Here is a 6,271-nt window from a genome sequence, read left to right on the forward strand (position 1 = left end):
CTATAGCTTAGAGCACTGTCTGGCAAAATACTGTGAGCCACAGGGGCTCTCAGGGCAACGGACTTTTCCAGACCACAGTCCTGTGGAGCAGTCTGGCTTGGGCCCTCCTTTCCTCCAGCCTGCCAAACGCCTGCCCGCAAGCTGAGTGGGATTCCAGAAAGAACAGGCTGTGCCTCTGCTTCCCTCACTGGTGGGGGGGGGGGTGGATGAACCAGGAACTCTGCAACACCAGGCCAGGCAGTCTTTGGGGAGGGAGCAGGAGAAAGTGACTTTGTCTGAAGGCGACACCTGAACTGGGCCTGCTTTTTTGGGTCGGCTCTGGAGCCCAGCATCTGGTGGCCAGGGAGGGAGAGCAAGGCACAGTGAGCTTGGCACTGGTATGCACCAGGGTATTTGGGTTCCAGCAATGCAAGGAGTCTGGCTTAGAATTTACCAGAACCTTGAATTAGCAAAAACAATGCATATAGGGGTGTGGTGGGGGTGAGAGCAGCTTGCTTGAATGAGCTGCATCTGTGAACTCTTCAGAAACCACCCCTCCCTACTCCTGCAGACTTACAATGATTGGTAAGGACAGAGTTCCTCAACCATGAAGTGAGTAAATTTTGGATACTATGTGCAGAATTTGACAGTGCATCTTCCAGTGGTTCTGTCTCAGGCCTGTAAGTGGACAGTTAGGTTAACAGCAAAGCACTGATTACTGTAGACAGTCTCCTTTCTTTGCATTAGACCTATCAGAAGAAAACATGAAAATTGGATCCAGTCAGCATGTTCTTAGGGTGAGCTAGCAGTACTGGGAACTCCAGGTTTGACTTGGAAAGCAAAATCTGCATTGATACTAGGGAGAACAGTTAGGTGCAAAGGAAATTTACTCAGACATCAGGAAGACACTTAAAAAAAGTTTTGTGGGGCTGGCACTGTGGCGTAGAAAAGATTCTGTCTACAGTGTCAGCAGCCCATATGGGAACCGGTTTCAGTCCAGGTTGCTCCACTTACAATCCAGCTCCCTACCAAACTAATGAACCTGGGAAATCAGCCCAAGGTGGCCCAAGCACTTTGGTCCCTGCACCCACATGGGAGACCCAGAGGAAACTCCTGTCTTTGGCTTGGGCTTGGTCCAGACCTGGCTGTTCTGGCCATCTGGGGAGTGAACCAGCAATGGAACACTTCTCTGTCTCTCCTTCTCTCTCTCTCTAACTCTGCCTTTCAAAAAAAAAAAGCTTTGTGTATTTATTTTCAGTTATTTGAAATGCAGAGAGAGGTCTTACATTCATTATTCATTCTCCAAATGCCTGCAGCAACCAGGGCTGTGTCAGGCTGAAGCCAAGAACTCAATCTAGGTTTTCCATGTAGGTTGCAGGGACTCAAATACTTGAACCATCACCTGCTACCTCCCAGGGTTCTATTAACAGGAAGCTAGAATCAGAAGCATAACTGAGACTTGAACTCAAGCATTCTGAATGGGATGTGGAAGGCTTAATCATTGTGCCAAACAAGTACTCCAGTAACACATTTTAAAACATGTTTGCAAACTGTTAGGCTATAATTTTTAAACATGTTCTTCATCTCAAAATAGTCTTTGCATGGTATTCTTATATCTAATTTTACTTTCATGTGATTCAGTACTTATTTTAACTGTATGTATCACATATTTTATTTATTTTATTTTCTATTTTATTTATTTTTTAATTTTTTTGACAGGCAGCATTAGACAGTGAGAGAGAGATAGAGAGAAAGATCTTCCTTTTTCCATTGGTTCACCTCCTAAGTGGCCACTACGGCCAGTGCATTATGGCCAGTGCGCTGCACCAAACCAAAGCCAGGATCCAGATGCCTCCTCCTAGTCTCCCATGTGGGTGCAGGGCCCAAGCACCTGGGCCATCCTCTACTTCCTTCCTGGGCCACAGCAGAGAGCTGGACTGGAAGAGAAGCAAGCAGGACAGAATCCGGCACCCTGACTGGGACTAGAACCAGGGGTGCTGGTGCTGCAGGCAGAGGATTAGCCTAGTAAGCCACAGCGCTGGCCTAAAAGTATGTATTATATAGACACATGCTTCATCTCATCAATACAAACCTCAATAAATTTTTGACTGAGAACCTTGGCTATTAGAATTCACTCATAGGCTGAAATTCACTCATAGGCTGGGAATTCTGACACAGAGACCATAAGGAGAAAAATCTAGATGTGTGTTTGCCTGAGACCTAATTAGAGTTTGGACATGATCAATAGCATCTAACTGTTGGAACAGTCTCTTCATATCTCTTTCTCATCTGTAATGAGAAAACCAAGTTCTTTTTGCCAGTTTCACATGTTCAAGTAAGTTCAAGTCGTAGAAGCTAAGTTTTTACATGTTATGCAAGTCTTACACAAAAGGCCTTTTATAAATTCTAAAGTAGCATACTAAAGTTGATTTTGCATTTGCATGTGTGTGTAAAAAGCACAATGGGAAAGGCATAGCTATTCAAGAGAGGGAAGTTATGAGAATTATCTCAGGTTATAAAAGTGTAAGTACCTTAAATATCAAGATACTTGATACAGATTTGTAGAGTATGAAGCTCGTGATATTTAATAAATGCACTCTGGATGATAAGCAAATAAAAGGAAAGCAAATAGTCCAGCATTTAAACTCTTCAGAGAGCTCCATGCCAGGGAAATACATTGATCTTCACAGGTTAGCAAAAGTCAATCTGCGTATGTACATGCAAGAAACTGGTTTAAATGAGGGGTACCATAGAGTTTTATTTTAAATAAATAAAGGTATTTAATAGAGTTAATTGCTTTTATTTATGAACTCTTTTAGACTGATAGCTGATGCTGAATGGCAATTTTTTTCTGAAGATTATGTGGTTGAGAAATCTATCCTTCAGTTTATATTTTTGTGTCAATAAATACTGTTAAGACAATAACTGCTACAGTCAGAAACCTTATCCTCAAAAACTTGCCATGTCTATATCTCTTTAAAGACAAACTGAGGTATTTACAGTGAAACTTTTTATTTGATGACTTCTCTTTGGGCTTTTTGCTGCCCCGGCTTTTGGCTAAATAGGATGGCTTCATACTAATGTGGAGGAAGAAGAAACAAGGCAGTGGGTTGTTAAAGGTGGGCAGTGAAGCCACTGAGATAGGTAGATAAATTCACTTTGCATTTTCCACTTTGCATCTACCTCACCCTCTGCTGTAGAGATATCTGATACATGCATTGGTGGTGGAGGTTCTCAGAGTTGTTCTTGAAAATTTTCATAATTTCTTAAAAGTATAAATTATATAAAAAGGCAAATAAAAACTTACAAGCTTCTGATAATATCAAGGAGAGATTATAGATAATAAAAAGTATACCCCACCAAACTTCCTCTGCTCTATTAATTAATAGAAGTTAAAAATATTTATATATAATAATGCTCATGATTATACTTCAGAAATTTAGGAAACAACATATATGCCTCAAGAAACACCACAAAGTATCATTCTCTGCATTGCTATGTACTTTTCTTTTTCAGTCAGTAAAATATCTTGGGTCCTAAATGTATAAGTGCTGTAAGTCTCTTGCTTACCTTATAAAAGTTTAAGTGGTTAATTTTTTTTCTTTTTTAAAAATTTTGAAGAATTTTATTTATTTGAAAGCCTGAATGATAGGTGTGGGTGGAGAGATAGAGATAGATAAATAGGAGACAGATAGATAGAAATCTTCTATCTGCAAGTTCACTCCCCAGGTGGCTACAATGGCGAGAGCTAGGCCAGACTAAAGCCAGGAGCCAGGCACTTAATTGGGTCTGTCATGTGAGTGGCAGTGTCCCAAACACTTAGGTCATCTTCTGCTGCTTTACCCAAGCCATTATCAGGGAGCTGGATCAGAAGTGGAGCAGCTGGGATGCAAACTGGTGCCCATATGGGTTGCCAGCATTGTAGCTGGCAGCCTAACCTGCTATACCACAACACTGGATACCAGTGGTTAGTTTTTTAAAAGGAAAAAGAAAAGTAAAACCTAGAAAATTAAATGCATGTGGCAAAGGATGCAATGAGTAATTGGAAAAATTGAAAACTTTAGTACCTCTTTGTTGGTCATATGAAAGAAGTGTAATATCTGTCTTTATTATTACTTTTAGTCCATTTAATTTTTTACTTAATTAGGAGGCAGAGAGAGAGAGAGGGAGAGAGAGAGGGAGGGAGAGAGAGAGAATGAGAATGCGCTTGATTTGCTGGTTTACTCCCCAAATGCCAACAGTTGGGACTGGGTCAGGCTGAAGCCAGGAGTGGAAGCTCAGTCTAAATATCCCATGTGGTTTTCAGGAACCCAACTACATGAGCCATCACTATTGCTTTCCAGGATTGATATTAGCAGGAAGCTGGAGTCAGGAACCAGAGCTAAGCATTGAATGCAACTACTCTGATGTAGGACTTGGGCAACTTACCTGCAGGGTAAATGACTGTCCCTAATTTAACTTTTTGTTGGAGAAATCTTCATTAATAGAATGAGCCTATGACCCCACAAGATTCTTTACCTACTCATAACAGGATCTGAAGTATAAAAATCATGATTAATTTCTTAGAATGTAATTTGCATACCTAGAAGCTAAGAGAGAAAATTAGCTTTTTTGTCAGGAATGAATCAGAGTTAAAAATTAACCGTTGATTTATGTTATAGAGAAGTTAATGATTTTACCAATCCTTGTGTTAGAATTTCCACTTCATGTACTTCAAAGTTATACCTGAGATTTATCTGTGGTATGGAATATGTTATATCAAAACCAACATGACCTCCTTAAATTTAATAGGTACATCTTTTTAAAAAGATTTTTATTTATTTATTTGACATAGTTACAGACAGAGAGAGAGACAGAGAGAAAGGTCTTCCTTCCATTGGTTCACTCTCCAAATAGCCGCAATGGCTGGAGCTGTGCCGATCCGAAGCCAGGAGCCAGGTGCTTCCTCCTGGTCTCCCATGAGGATGTAGGGGCCCAAGCACTTGGGCCATCCTCCACTGCTTTCCCAGGCCACAGTAGAGAGCTGGACTGGAAGAGGAGCAACCAGGACCAGAATCAGCGCCCATATGGGATGCCAGCACTGCAGGCGAAGGACCAAGCCAGTGCACAATGGTGCCAGCCCCTTTAATAGGTACATTTTTAATAAGACATCTGGGGTTGGTAGTTTGGTACAGTGGTTAAGATGTCACTTGGGATTTCTTCATTCCATGTTGGAGTGCCTGGGTTCAAGTCCTGACTCTGCTGCTTCTGATTCCAGATTATGTTAATGTGCACCCTAGAGGCAGCAGGTGATGGCTCAAGTGTATGAGTTCCTGCCACCCATGTGGTGTGGCAAAGTGGGCAAACTAGGTGACCCCTATACTTACCTATTGAAGACATATTATTATCTCCATTTTGCAAGTAAGGAATGGAGGTGGCTCACAGATAGGTGAAAGGATAAAGTTACAATGCATGACTGGCAGAAATTCCAGCTCATTTGCCCCCATCTAACTCCCTGCCTGGTTTCCCCACAATGTTTTGTGTTTTTTGTTTGTCTGTTTGTTTGTTTGTTTGTTTTTGACAGGCAGAGTGGACAGTGAGAGAGAGAGACAGGGAGAAAGGTCTTCCTTTGCCGTTGATTCACCCTCCAATGGCCGCCATGGCCGGCGCGCTGCAGCCAGCGCACTGTGGTGATCTGAAGGCAGGAGCCAGGTGCTTCTCCCGGTCTCCCATGGGGTGCAGGGCCCAAGGACTTGGGCCATCCTCTACTGCACTCCCAGGCCACAGCAGAGACTGGCCTGGAAGAGGGGCAACCAGGATAGAATCCGGCGCCCCGACCGGGACTAGAACCCGGTGCCAGCGCCGCAGGTGGAGGATTAGCCTATTGAACCACAGTGCTGGCCCCCATAGTGTTTTGATCAGTAAAATGAAATTTAGAAAAAAAAATGAAAATCAAACAATATTTGACCAAATTTATATAACAATTTATTTTTATTTATTTTTAAGATATATTTATCTATTTGTTTGAAAAACAGAGTTACAGAGAGAGGGAGAAAGGGGGGAAAGAGAGAGAGGGAGAATATTCCATCCTTTGGTTCACTCACCAAATGGCTGGAAAAAGAGGGAAAGAATTGAGGTTGTAACTCCAAAGGAGGTGTGATGAAGAAAACATCTTTTTCTCTTCCCTCCCTTCTTCCCTCCCTTCTACTTCCCTCCCTTTTTTCCTTCTTTCCTTCCTTCCTTTCTGTATAAATACTTAATTGAAAGCCAAATTTTTTTCAGAAGTAGTTGGGAATGTGATTCGAAACCCAAG

The 6,271-nt window shown here is 42.0% G+C and overlaps 1 protein-coding gene across 3 annotated transcripts in view; it reads left to right on the forward strand.

Annotated features, from left to right (window-relative positions):
• The window catches only part of LOC100350369 (zinc finger protein 300-like), a 122,895-nt gene that overhangs the window by 26,771 nt on the left and 89,853 nt on the right, over positions 1-6,271 (forward strand). The window lies entirely within an intron of this gene.

This window comes from Oryctolagus cuniculus, chromosome 21 (genome assembly GCF_964237555.1).
Source record: "Oryctolagus cuniculus chromosome 21, mOryCun1.1, whole genome shotgun sequence".
Taxonomy (NCBI): Eukaryota; Metazoa; Chordata; class Mammalia; order Lagomorpha; family Leporidae; genus Oryctolagus; species Oryctolagus cuniculus.